Below are 15,401 nucleotides of genomic sequence, written 5' to 3'. Positions count from 1 at the left end.
ATGCTGGATAGGTATGGTGCATCAAATACTCGTTCATCGAGCGGTTAATGCTTTCCATAAAACTACTCCTTTTCTTTCACTGCTCAATATGAAATAGAAGCAGTTAAAATAAACAAGATGTCTTGAATCTGCAACATCAGGTTCAACTACATTCCCATTAATAAACTTGGCTTTTTCACATTTAGGCAGAACATCAGCTACTGGAATATTCGTCCGTGCTGTCCTTAATAGTCAAGCTCACATGCCATTAAATGGACCTGTGTTGAATCTGGCAAAATCAAGACCGGTTTAAAAGACACACTAACAGATGTGTCCCACTTGTAAATTTTGTCTACTAATCAGATTCATTCTCTCTTCTGAATCAGTTTTCACAGAAAACTGATTAATTCTTTTTCCTTATTACTATAGGAAAGTGGACACTGGATGTCAAATTATTGCAACACCCAAGAGTCCAACCAATCTCAATAGTCTAAATCACAGTTTATGGACCGCAGGTGGGTTCTGTGTTTGTGTCTAGAATAGTTGATACTAGCCATCGCCTTAAATAAGTTCTGTTGGGAAGCACAATCTCTCTTTCTTTTTTTTATACTAATGTATGTATACTTATGTTTTAGATGTGGTTTTTGTCAAATGGGGAACAAGAATGATCTTCTAGAAGTAACCGTTGTCCTGAAGATGGCCCAACACCTATTTTTGTGACCACTGTTTACATAAGTGTTACACCATTACGGGCCGAAACATATGTCGACTGATAAGGGAAAATCTAATTTCTTTTTCCTATGTCCTGTATGCATATTTACAATCACTGTTATGCTAGAAGAATTTTCAAGTTATAGTACTCCCCTGTTAGAATAGAAGTATGGTGATTGAATGGTATGATTGAGGATCACTATTTGAAAATGTTTGTAATGTTTTTTAATGTGTTTTTATGAAAATAATTAAAGAGATTTATATTTTGTAAAAGTTACATTGCTCTAGCAATTTTTCCCAAATAGGCGTACACCTTGTTAATGAATTGAACAGGGTAACCTGTATCGTTACCTGTGTTCCATACAGGACTTGAAGAGAGGGGTAGTCAATCTGTATTTCATATTTTTCTCCTTTAGACTTTCCCTTCCAACAGATTTGACCCCGTCAACAAAAAATAGGGATTACCCAATTATTTAAATCTACCTCTAAAACATGCCATCTTCAACACTATTAAATACACAGTATATCATTGGTCTTCAAATTATATGGCCCTTCGTAATACAGCCCTCTATAATGGTTGGCATGCTCATACCATGTCTGGACATTCGGTTCACTTAGCAGCACATAAGCTCAGACCCAGGTGCCAGGAAGTGGACTTGACTTTACCTGCCCACCCAATTAGCCCATCATCTCTCATCACTTCTGCCTTCTGCCATGCAGATTGTCTTTGAACTTGGCCTTGCAAAGTATTCTTATCTCTGAGAATATAAGGGAGTGCAAGCATGCACTATGGTTGTTCTAGGACTTCAAGCTCAACTCTATTTCCATCCTTGGCTCACGTAACAGGAGACCAATATTTGGTCCATTTTGCAGCATTTAAATGTTTTAAATGAATACAACTTGACACACTTGATGTTCATTGTTTGTACCTTAACAAGGGATGATTCAGGTTCTCACGTTTACTGGCTTCAAGAATAGATGTCCGACCTTGGCTTGCCACAGCTTTAACACCAGGCCAGACAGCCTCACTGTTCATTTCCACGATCTCTAATTCTTGCTGCGACACAGCTCTCTGCCTTTCCTGTCCATGGGTTCGGGCTTACTAAATTCATGGCACCAATATCCAGCTTCTATACAGTGGTGGCTTTGCCTGCAGTCTATGCACGACATATAGCCAGCTTCCACGATTACTTAGTCTACTTGCGTTACAACATCTGTACAGTTATTGAACGGCTTGCATTTTCTGCAGTGCTTCGCTCACGTGCTATCTTCTCTTCTCATATAAAGGTTTACTCGATTTCTAACTTCATCATCAGTTTCTATAAGGTCCATACATTCTCTTCAGCCAGTATCCTCAGGGCATCACACTCATCTCTTGTGATGTCACTGGCTTCTATTTCACTCTTCTTAATATCCCTTCAGGGAGATCCTCCTTCAGATTGTCGTCTATCCGGTGATACATTTTATAGGGTTTTTCTTAGTGGGTATCTTCTTTCGAATATTCACTGTGGTATGGCCACAACTGCTGGTGTTAAGCACAGCACAATCTCAGGATCCAACATATAGGGGTAGGAGGGTGGGATTTCCTGCAGAGGCATGTGACTGCGCCTCTACATTTACCCCGCTGGTCGAGTCCTCGCCCTCCTCCTCAATTGTCTCCACATCTTGATATTGTCTCTTGAATAAGTGCTTCTTTGGAGACCAGATCGTCATCACCCCCCTCAGGGTGCCGGTTTATTTGATATGCTCATCTACACCCCAGGAAATGTAGTTGCATTGTCCATTTGGATTATAATAGACCCATCGTCCCACGTACTTCTTACAATTCTTTGGATACAGGAACTTCGTTCCCTCAGGTGCTATGGTACTGGCATCTATGCATTTTCTGACATCTTCATCCATCAACTCCTTATCTCCAAACCCAGATTCAACATTGATCATGATCTTCATTCCTACTGCTTTCTTTTCTATCTTCTTGCACCGTGCAATTATTATCCTGATCACACAATTATTATCCATTACCAATATTTGTTCAAGAAACTTGAAGATATTAGCCATCCATTGTTGAATTTATGAGACTATAAATGCAAACCAACTGTCATCTATAATGTCCTCTGTCTCGTCTTCCATTTTCTTATGCAGGTTCGTCAGCAATGTTATGGCCTCCGTCACGGTCTCATTTTCGTCATCATGAGAAGGCATGAATATGAAACATGATGGCTGGATTTTGGCGCAAACTCCTCCTTCCATCGCTGTGATCATGTCAAGGACATTTCTGTTCTGCAGGGTCATAAATCGTATGGCCCTCAGCTTTTCCTTGATAGCATTGAATCCCTTTATGGTGGTGTTGATTGTCTGCAAAAGCTTCCATCTCGTAATTTGCAACCACTTGGAATCAGCCATCATCTGGATCCCAAGAATAAAGATAGTCGTGAAGATTGAAGCAGTCTTGATGAGCAACCTGTGCTCTTACGGAATGGAGTCATATGCTTCTATTGACTTTGCTGAGAAGTCATTCCCTATTTTGGTTCGATTGAGGAATTCAAGCAAACTTCTTTTTCTCAAATTGGCATCTACTTTTGGAAATCCTCCAATGTTCAGGTCACTCTGTGGAATCACTAATGCTGGAACATGGATGAGCACCAAAGTACACATTCCTCCCCAATCCTTGGGCTGCTTCATGTAGGCCCTAGGCCCACATGCCCCGAATCGATCCATGAGGACAACTGTCTCTGCTCCCACATTGGAAACATCAACTGTAGTTCTGCAGTCTTTGTCATTGTTCACATGATTCTTTCCATGTCTCTGGAAGGACAATGTTGCATTTGCCAACGGGATCACAACCATTGGACCTGATTCCTCTTCCACCCTTGTCAGTAGTATGGCATGTTTGGCCCATGACTTCAAACATCCATTGTTCACTCTATGAGCTGCACAGGACATCAGTCCTCCTTCCCATCCCTTCTTGGACTTCACTCATCCATAAACTAGGACTTGAGATCGTTCCCAACATCCAGGCGATCCAGCTATTTATGTCACATCAGGACTGTTCGTTCATTTTCTTCATCTCCTCAATGGCCACCTCATCCTGTCCTGCTGCGGGATACACAAGCATCTTTCTCTTCCATCCAGGTTCCTTTTCCATCTGTGTAGTCTTGATATAATCATCCTGGAATGGAAACAACCATTTCGACCTCCATCGCAAAGTGGCCCAACATCCCTGAAAATGTCCTCTCGTCATACATGCTGCAAGATGAATGAGACACCTGGAATTGTGTTCTGGAAACTCTCTGGAGATGAACACTGACACTGTATTCATGGCATAGGGTATGAGAGTGCAGATGTAGCAACTCTCCTTAGATGTACTCCCACCTTTCTCAGGTGCTGATACCACATGTTATTACCCAAGTGTGCTGCATTGTCTAGATAGGTATTTATCCTTTCTCTTATGTCCCCCATACACAAAGGTTGTGTAATACTCATGAAGCAAGTCAAAAGCAGTTTTCACAGTGGGGAGAACCGTAGGGGCCTTCGCCTCATCGGGAGTACTAACATGGTAAAGACTGTGAAAAATGAGGAACAGAAAGACAATATGTTATGCACAAAAACATTGGCATCCATTTTGTGCGTCATCCTGGTATTTGTTGCACTTGTTCATTCTCTAGAACCATGGCAGCTTCTACATTGCTCATCTATTATAGATTCATTACATTTCTTTATACTTGTAACTGTAAAATTTACTCAATAATCGTGTTGGGGAGAAGCTGGATCCCCCCCCCCACCCAGGGCAGTGGGGGGCCAGCAGCCATACCCTCACCAGCTATGGGAGGCCCCAACACCTCCCATATGGCCCCCAGAAATGCAACAGAGTCCCAAGCAGGCAGCAGCATGTTTCAAACTGCATTTATTTCTAGGCAAAGAAAAAAAGCAAAAGAAAAGCACAGAGCATCGTGCATCGCGAGTTCAGGCGCCGTCTCCCCCGGGGCTGGCTTGCGAACCAGCTTTATAATCACACTGCAGGCTGACCTCACAGAATTGGATCAGCTCCCAGAAACCTATCTCCTCCTGCTATTGGCTGCAAAGTGGTAGGTTATCTATGTAGCCCTTATAGAGAGCCTGATAATTGGATATTAACCTCTTGCGTCAGTGGGTTGATTTAGCTGTGCCAGCCCCATTACCTAATTCTATCTTGTTACATTATGACTTTGTTCCCATAACTTTTTAGCTGAACAAGCAGTTCGCACCTGGGCTCTGGGCGCAGATTGGCTGGGCTGCGCCATTCTTGTTACAAGTTATGTTTTACATGTTGTGCGAGTCCTTGAGAAAATGTCTTTCTTTCCCGGAAAGAAAAAAAAAAGCACAGTGGGTTGCCGTGATTTATTCGCATTTGTGGCAGTCTTATCTTGAATGTGCGGTCTTGGCAGTTCGGGGGGTTTTTGCGAGGAATGTTTGTCTGCAGAAAGCAATTTTATCTTGAATTTGCGGCCTTGGCAGGTCGGATGTTTTGCGAGGAACATTGATGAGGCTCCTGCAGCCAGTGTTCAGTGAGTGAAATGAACTTAGCTGTAATTTTCCTGAAACATGGCTTTACACTGTGCATTTAGACCATGTTAATTCATATAGGCATTTGCAAGCCTTTAAACAGGGATTTTGTGTTTGTAGAGTGTGATATTGCAGCATGGATTCTAATGTAGCATGGAAGTTGCACTGTTGGTGAAGTGGGTGTTTCAGCATATTTGTCACCCATGGGTGCGCTGGGGCCTGGTTCAAATGATAAGTCCGCTCCTTGTTCTTCCTGCTGTTCTTCTATGTATGCGCTTGGGGTGAGGGGGCATGGGTTTGGTCTCGATTTTCCCTCTTCAGTCCCCCCTCTGGTCGACTTTGTCGACCACACCACCAAGCAACATTCACCTCCTTCCGGTCTGCATATCTTTGTCAATTCCTTGAAGTGTCCATAATTTTCTGCATTGTTGTTGATGAACAGTACATATAGGAGTGTTCTCCTTCTGTGTTCCACCACACTCACTTCCCTTCGTACTTCCTCTGATCACAGGGAGTGGCCACCTTTATTACTGCTGGAACCATGTTGCACACCGCTATCTTAGTCTGGCTCTTCCTTTCACCATGTCTCTTATTTGCATTCCGATAACTTCTTCTGTTGTTCTCTTGCAATGTATCTCTATCTTGCACAATGGTGCTGTGCTCGGTACTAGTCCTTCCGTTATCACCTTCAATCAACCAGGCAGTCATGATGTCATCCATTACCATGCAAGCACTAGCTAGTTCTTTGCTTTCTCTTTTCAGATGCATTTTTTTTGCTGATCATTCTTTAGTATGATGGTACTGCACCCAATCATTCTTCTGTCTCGCTCGAGAAGTAATTCCCCCCTCTTTTTACTCCTCTGTCTGTTTCTCTTCTTCCGTTGTTTTCCATCTTTGTTAATGTGTCACTCTTCACATCTTCCTTGGTCATCACCAACAAGGGCATGCTGATGCGCACCAATGAACACTCTCCTCCCCAATTCAGTGGTAGTTTCTCTTGATCTTTGGATGCATGTGCTCAATAGTAGTCCATAAGCAGTGATGTTCCTGCTCTCATCTCGCAACTTCTCTCAACCTTCTCGCATCCAGCATGATTGTCCACTTCTTGTCACTGTTGTGCTGGTAACATAACGTTGGTACCTTAACAGTATAGGTCCTTCTTCAGTGACCATTTTTGCTCTTTTCTCCCACTCTGTTAGGCACTTATCATATTTTTGTCTTTTTCATTTTATTTTTTCTTCTCTCTTTTTGTTTTTCTTTCTTCTTTTATTATTTATTTATTTATTTATTTATTTTTTTTCAATCTCAATGTTGCTGTCTTCCCTTGCAATCTTCTTCGCACCTTGTCATACATGGGCGTCGTGCTCTGCTGTAGTAATTTCTGTTGTAATCAATTCTCTTCCGGCATATGTTAAGGAACAGTCAGGACAGCTCTCTCCAGTGGTGTCCCTACCAATTTTGTACATGTGGGCATGTTGTTGGTCACTTCTGATATGTGTGTTATGTGTATGTTTTACTCCCCTTGTGTCTGCCTTTAACTCTCCTTACTTTAGCAGCAGCTTTTCCTCACCCACTGACGCCGTAACTCTTCCTGCTTAGGTTAGGGAATGTTAGCAGGGGATACAGTGGTAATGCTCACTATTACATATAATTTTCAAAGTACCACCCCCATAATTTCGTTCATCATCAATAGTCCCATCGTGAAGGTAAAAGTCCTTATTTGCGTGCCCATAACCACTTACGCTGCTGGGTCCTTGCAGCTGATGAGATGATAAAGTTGCCCGCCTGAAAATCGCAAGAAAGGCGTTAATACGTTAGTACTTGTTAGTAACCTCAAGCTCCGCGAACTAAACAATCACTAAGGGCAAAAATGAAACCTCCCCCTGGACATTTCGTGTTTTCAAAATTTCTCAATATGGGTAGGGAAAATCTTGGGCTGTTTATTCAATGGAAGCAAGGAAATATACTTCAGGGAAACATGCTCTAAGGGGTCTGAGGTTCTTGATAGGGTGGGCAATTGAGTGGGGAATGCTACACAATGTTTTAATCAGTAGGCCTCACAGTTTCTAATGGAAGATAACATTAAGGAAATTTCCTACACATTTCTAACAGCATACATACGCAACAACCTGCATGTGCGGGGAAAAGAGAAGAAACAAAACAGTGTTACAGCTGTAGGTGCACAAAATGTAATATGAAACTCAATTAAACTTTGGAAATGCGTGTGTCGGTCCCTATTCTAGTTGCTAGTGTGCGTTGGACCATGGGATGGCCATGTTTCCCTAACTCGGGAGAGTTCGTGCTATTTTGCAGTTCATGAAAATCTCTTGCGTTGGCCCTGTTGATCGTTGCTCCCTCGTTGCCAGGGTGGCCACCGCTTTGTAGGGCTTGACGCCTTACACTTCTAACAAAGTCTGTCAGGAGGGGAAAATGTCCCACTGTAGTCCATAGCCATTGGGTGTTGGTTGTCCGTTGTCTTCAGGCCTGCCCTGGGTCCTTTATATCTGGCGAGAAATGAAATGGAAGTGCTTGAGACCTGAAAATTTACATATTCTTCAATTTCTTGACCTAACCTCTCTGCACTATTCTCACACTATTCAGTGTCCTAGTGGGAGGAGCCAATGGTACACCTATGCACCATCCTGTCACCACCTGGTGGCGTTCAATGGCGGTCTGACTGTAAATTATTACACAATTCGGAATGTACCCAGAAAATGGGTAGGCACTTAATTTATGTGAAGATACTCATTACACACTTGGATCATATATATGCAATTTGGGTGCTAGTGTACAAATGGGCCTTTGGATCTTTATATTTACTGTGCTTTTGTTGTAAGCTATTTATAGTGCGTGCCTTTGTCCCGTGGGGCATCAGGCACTGACAAGCTAAATAGGGAAACATCAGGGTGGTAAATTTGTCATATAGGGTGGCTGTGTTTCTAAATTAAGTGCACCATGTTACTTAGTTGAGATAATCGCAGGGTTTTAAAATCTTTTTTTTTTTTTTTTTCTATGGCTCCTCTCACACTTCTCAAGGCGTGCCTAGCAGTGAACTGCAGGCACTTTAAGCTGGTACTAATGAAATCCGCTACCAATTTACTCCCATTCTCTCTATCCCACCCCATGTCCACTTTTTAAAGCCTACCTACTCTGTTAATTACTCATTTAGTCTAGTATTTTATTACTCCACTACTGTAATTACTGTTACATTTAAACAATATATATTTCTCCCCCCAACATCTGCTCTCAAATTTTAATACAACCATTATTCTCCAGTTCGTGCAGCAATGACCTCTTTCCCTATGTGTGTTGGCTAATGCATTTGTGCCAGTGCTATTTTCAAAAGCGCTAGTGGCATTACCACTTGCACTGTCATTTTGTCGCCAAATTAATTCTGTTGGGAACATGGATCATCCACCCTTTACCCCTATTTCTCTCCTCCTGTGGTGAACTGTCAATGAAATGTAGGCCTCCCCCCTCAAGTGCACCTTCTTCCACCTTGTGTGTCTCATTTAATTGTTCTGTGTTAATCGTGTATTCATGAGCCCAGTCTCCTCACTGAAAGATGTGTGCTCAAAATGTAGCTAAATGTACTCTCTTGTGATGCGCTATCATTATGCACCCCCCTCTGTACCGTGCACCCCCATTATTCTTAAACAATCTTCCTTACTTTCAACATGTGTATGCCTGGTGTTTAACAAGTTATGCATTTCTCTGTTAATAAGGTGGTCATATCCACATCGCTCATGATGTCACAAATCTCTCTTCCCTAATGCATGGCCTAGTCGCCCCACTGTCACCCAGAAAAGAAAATGTTTTGATACCTATCACCACCCCTATGCAATTGTCCTCTGCATTATTGAGTGTGCGTGAGTGTGTGTGTCGGCGCGCGTCTCGCCCGCTCTGTCGGGGAGGTGGAGCATGAGTGTGTGTGGCAGAGTCAGTCAAATCAAGTTTGTCTTGGGCTGTCCTATTAGCGGTATAATGTCAATCTATGTCCTTTGAAAGGTCTGTTCCCCATCAGGAAGACCCCTCCCAGTCATGCAACCGGTACCATTGCTATTGTGTCAGTGTTCTGTATGGGTGCTGGCTGCTGTGCAGTGCCCCTGTGTTGTCATTCTAGTCAGTCCTGGGGTAGTGGTGCTGTCATTTGTTGTGTCTGTACATGTAGTGGTAACAGTACCTGCGTTGGTGCTTGTGGTGTCTGCTGAAATGATCCCATCCTGCCCCATGTATCCTCCCCACATGGGCGGTGCATATTGTGGTGATTGTTGACACTGCTATTGTGATTCTTGTGCGTGTGTGTTGAAGCTGTTTTTAACTGCCCCTCCCAGCGCATGCTTGAATGATTTATTTTGTGCCTACTTGTCCTCATCTGCCTTTCTCTGCCCCTGTGTCATCAAATATTACACTCCCGGAGGTTCAGAAGGGTGAGTCCCCTCTTCCCTCTGCTCGCGCTGGTTCAGCATCAGCTGACCCCTCACATTTTCCCTTTCCTTCGTGCACACAGTTCAACTGTAGCCATGTGCTTTTAAAGCTATTCCCGTGTAAGTGCTGTGTATGTGTGTCCTTAGCGATTGCTGCACGCTTCTGGAGAAGCCGCCTATGAGCAGCCATGGTCTTTTTAATTTACCTTCAGTACTTTTGAATCTTTGCACACTATGTTTTACTGACTTATTTCGGCATGGAAGCTGTGTGCTACACAACAGGTGAAGGGGAGTCATTTCTGTATTATGTAATACATTTTACCTCTATTCAATTCGAAAATTTCGATAGTCCGCTGTTCAGGGAGCAAAAGTTAGAAGATAATTGAACATTTTTCAACTTCTGTGAGCCTTCTTGGCTCCGCACCTTAGCCAGTGCACTCCACGTGCAGCCCATCTTCACCAAACCATTGCCTTCTCCGGCACACCCCCACAATCTTGCGCATGTGTCTTCCACACACCGCCTCTGGCTCACCTATTCTCCAAATCCAAAACCACACCACTATCTCCTCACCATCAAAACTTTGTGTCCTTATGCATCAATCTGAAGGTGGCGTCACCAAACTAAAAACACAGTGCAAATGAACAGACAAATGTGCATACACAGAACAATAACCCATTTCTCCCAACCCCACAAAAATCCCAAAATAAAACCCCACAATCCCCACAGCTGTCTTCCTGTCTCAACTGGAACAAGGTAAACCACAATAAAACTCTTATAATTGGACTGCACACGCTGCGTCGCCTAGCGTGTGATACGCTCCTCACCAGGGGACCTTAACCAGCCAACTATCTTCCACTCACTGAACTAAACGCTCAATTAGCAGGGAACCTCATCTACTCATTGATCTATAACGTCAATTCATAGGAAATCCAGACCCCCGTACATGAAATCACCATCCAGACCAATCAGCGCGGCACTCCTGTTCTATATGTAGGGAGTCACTACCCCACCCAATATGCTCAAAAACACAAGAAGGGACCACTGCCACCACCCCAGTCCCAACTACAATTCACGTGCCGATCACCACCAATGCGCTGAATTTTGCGACAATGTACAATCACCCACCACCCAATTTACAATCCCTCCCTCAGTTTCTACCCAAACAAAAGAACTTAACATTTCTGCAACATACTGATCAACAATGCATCATCATCCTTTAAACATTTCCCCCCCTCAAAGACCATGTTGCTGGTTGACTTACATTTTCCTATGCTGCACTGGCAGTTGCACCGCTGCTGGACACCCCCTCAATGCGCTTCACCAGACCCCTTCTCCTGCAGGGCTCTCACCTGCCCTCAAGCGGGGTATTTCCAAGTGGCCCCCGAAGCCTTTAGCCGGTTACGCGTTTTCCGGTGGTCTTCAGGTGCAGGCGAGGGTCCCACAGCTTCCTTGAGTCGGCGGCAGGGAGCTCAGTCCACCGCAGGGCTTGCGCAGGCAGAGCTCATTCACCCATGTTACAATGAGCAATGAGCCTCACAGAGGGCACCAAATTGTTGGGGAGAAGCTGGATCCCCCCCCCCAGGGCAGTGGGGGGCCAGCAGCCATACCCTCACCAGCTATGGGAGGCCCCAACACCTCCCATATGGCCCCCAGAAATGCAACAGAGTCCCAAGCAGGCAGCAGCATGTTTCAAACTGCATTTATTTCTAGGCAAAGAAAAAAAGCAAAAGAAAAGCACAGAGCATCGTGCATCGCGAGTTCAGGCGCCGTCTCCCCCGGGGCTGGCTTGCGAGCCAGCTTTATAATCACACTGCAGGCTGACCTCACAGAATTGGATCAGCTCCCAGAAACCTATCTCCTCCTGCTATTGGCTGCAAAGTGGTAGGTTACCTATGTAGCCCTTATAGAGAGCCTGATAATTGGATATTAACCTCTTGCGTCAGTGGGTTGATTTAGCTGTGCCAGCCCCATTACCTAATTCTATCTTGTTACATTATGACTTTGTTCCCATAACTTTTTAGCTGAACAAGCAGTTCGCACCTGGGCTCTGGGCGCAGATTGGCTGGGCTGCGCCATTCTTGTTACAAGTTATGTTTTACATGTTGTGCGAGTCCTTGAGAGAATGTCTTTCTTTCCCAGAAAGAAAAAAAAAAGCACACTGGGTTGCCGTGATTTATTCGCATTTGTGGCAGTCATATCTTGAATGTGCGGTCTTGGCCGTTCGGGGGGTTTTTGCGAGGAATGTTTGTCTGCAGAAAGCAATTTTATCTTGAATTTGCGGCCTTGGCAGGTCCGATGTTTTGCGAGGAACATTGATGAGGCTCCTGCAGCCAGTGTTCAGTGAGTGAAATGAACTTAGCTGTAATTTTCCTGAAACATGGCTTTACACTGTGCATTTAGACCATGTTAATTCATATAGGCATTTGCAAGCCTTTAAACAGGGATTTTGTGTTTGTAGAGTGTGATATTGCAGCATGGATTCTAATGTAGCATGGAAGTTGCACTGTTGGTGAAGTGGGTGTTTCAGCATATTTGTCACCCATGGGTGCGCTGGGTCCTGGTTCAAATGATAAGTGCGCTCCTTGTTCTTCCTGCTGTTCTTCTATGTATGCGCTTGGGGTGAGGGGGCATGGGTTTGGTCTCGCATTCCCTCTTCAATCGCAATGAGAAGTCTTTTTATTACTGGGCCATTTTTAGGATCCTGTAAGAAAGTGTGAATATCAATATCTCTTCTGACAAGAGCAGGATAAGCTTGAAGTATAAATATAAATACAGCAAGTACAAGCCAATGGACATTACTCTTGATAAGTACCATATGTTTAACTGCTTAGAACAGGTACGCACCACGAAATGAATCTGGATACTGATCTTGTTTCCAAGTTCTGATCAAGAACTGACGTTTAGGCATAACTTTGATACTTCAATGTATATTTCTAGAGTTCATTTTCAGAATTCCTGAAATTCTCACCACTTCCTTGCACTCCTGCTAAAATATCTATAAGGATTGTTCTTTTGAATCTCAGTTCAAATGCAAAAATCTGTATCATTTGCAGGTAGTTGGTTTATAGTCCTTCTTCTTCATCATCGATCGTGTCTGCACATGCCGAAATTCTTCTTCTTGTCTTGCTTCTGGATCAGCAACAATGGGCGTGCGTGTCTCACCTTAATAGGCTTGGCTTCATTAGACCTTTACAGTTGAAGGGGTTATATTGTCAACGCAAACGGGACGATTGAATTGTAGCTCATGCCACTTTCTAGTAAAGTTATTGATAAACACTCGGTCTACAACATATAACTTAGGTGCTGGTAAAAGTTCAGTAGGGTTGGTTGTTGAATTGTCTTCATCTGTGTTCTGAGACCAACCCCCCTTGCACTACACTTGATCTGAAATAAGAGAGATGCTAGAGGTCATACATGTCAAATAGTCATGCAATTCATCACCTAAAGTTTTTGCTACACTCTGGGCATTCTCATTCGCCGCCCTATCATTAACTCATGAGGGGTGAGGTGATGGTCTGATCCTGGCTGATTCTGAAGGGCATATAAAGCTAGGTGTAGGTATTATAGCCATCCCTTCTTCAAAGTCAATTTAATCTATGCAATCCTTTCTTTAAGGAGGCTGTTGAGTAACTCACATATCCTGTCCGCTTGCGGTTGATAAGCAGAAGAAAATGTATGTTTAATGTTCAATAGAAGCCCTTTTTTTCAAATAGCTCATTAACTAAATGTGGCCCATTATCGGATCTCAGCACTTCACACACCCCATCTCGGGAAGTCTTCTCACACTAAAAGCTTTGCTGCACAAGTGGCAACAGGGTGTGTACACGGACCTGCCTTGATCCACCTAGAAAGGGACACACCACCACTATTAGATACCTATATTCATTACACACCTGCAGCATAATGACATACTTGATATGTAAATGCTGAAATGGACCATTCGGTCGAGGTATTGCCCCTCTAATTGTTCTCAGTGTATGCCCAGCAGTAAACCTTTGACACACATTGCAGATTATCATAAATAATGCAACGTGCTCCAACAAATTTGGAATTAACCAGTCTTCCTCAACCGCAGCAGCAAGACTCTCCCTAGTTACATGCGCGGGGTAATTCAACTGTTCAAGCGCAACCTTTAATAACACTTCTGGCATCACCGGCTTTCCAGTGCTATCTTGTCGCCATAATGATTCTGTGGGGGGTAAAGAACACCACCTTCGCTTCCATAATTCCTGCTATTCCTATGGTACACCCCCTTGAATCTCCATTAGTTGGGTTAATGACAATTTATTAAACCCTTCTTGCACTAACATGGTTATAACTACTTTTTCTTTAAAACTCTCAGTATCAAAACTCGAAATATCTGTGGAATATGCAACCTTTTTGGCTTCGTCTTCTGCAGCTTCATTCCCGCAGGAGATCAAATCTGTTTGTTTAGTATCGGCTGCGCATTTAACGAATGCTATGGCCACTGGGAGTTGTAGTGCCTTAATAAGCTTGTCTAATAAGGGTGCATGCTGCACTCGAGTGCTGGCTGCATGGAGGTAACCCCTCCTTTTCCAATGTGCTAATCCAGCATGTACGATTGATGTCAGGTAGGCAGAGTGACCATACTCCAATACTTCGTGCCATTCGTGTTTCTCGAGCGCAACAATAATTCTGCTGCTTGCGCTGAAAAGTGAGGCAGTAGCCTTGCACTTGCTACAACTGAAAATTCTCCATTTAATCTGTGTCTCACTACCGCAGCACCTGAATGCCTTTCCCCACTAGTCTGATACATTTATGAAGAACCATCAATAAATAGAATTTCCCCTCCCACCAAAGCATTCTCCTTCACTCGGGCTATATCATCATAAAATTCAACATAATTAGCACAGTCCTGCACATGATCACCTTCTTCTATTGGCTCAGCTATAAAAATGGCAGGATTCACTATTTTACATTTTCAATCTTAATCATTGGATTATAAATTATTACCTCATAAACTGAAGCTTTGGGATATCAATGTGCCTTTGGGTTTCTCAAAAATGACAAATAGAGCATGCTCCACAAAGAGAGCCATGGAGTAGGCCATAACAATACTGCAAGCTTCTCAATTGCGAACGGGGCAGACGCCAAAGATTGTTTGCAAGGAACGTGTCCTCTCATAACTGGGTCTAAAATCCCACTGTAATACGCTAAAGGCTTGTACCCCAAAGAAGTTCTCTGCGTAAGCACTGCTGTCATGACTGTCCCATTTGTGTGCAAAAACAAATACAATTCCTCAGCATAATTGGGAATACCTAAAAAAGGGCTGTACAAATTGTTTTTTTCAGCTCCTCAAACCCTTCCTCCATCTCTTCAGTCCATTCTATTTTTATTTTTCCCACTTGTGCCTTTTTTAAAGCTTGCAAAAGGGGTCCTGTGTATGTACTGTAATCAAACACCCAGGTTCTAACATAGCTGCATAACCCCAAAAACGGTTGCATCTGTTTCACTGTATTTGGCTTTGAGGTTTCCATAATCGCCTCAGCTCTTTCAGGTGTCACCTTCTTTCCTTCATGTGAAATCAGCTGCCCTGTCTATAACACCTCTTCTTAGCAGTGTTGTAACTTCTCCTTGTCTAACTTATATCCCTTGTCTGCTAGAATAGTCATCAACTGAATAGATTCTTGTCTGCTCTCATCTGCCCGTGCTACAAATTAAAATGTCATTGACGTATTGTATCACTGCACTCTTTTTTTAAACACTTTTTATTAGCATTT

The sequence above is a fragment of the Ambystoma mexicanum genome, chromosome 1p (assembly GCF_040938575.1).
Source record: "Ambystoma mexicanum isolate Mex_15411 chromosome 1p, UKY_AmexF1_1, whole genome shotgun sequence".
NCBI lineage: Eukaryota > Metazoa > Chordata > Amphibia > Caudata > Ambystomatidae > Ambystoma > Ambystoma mexicanum.
Note: the sequence above shows the minus strand (reverse complement) of the source record.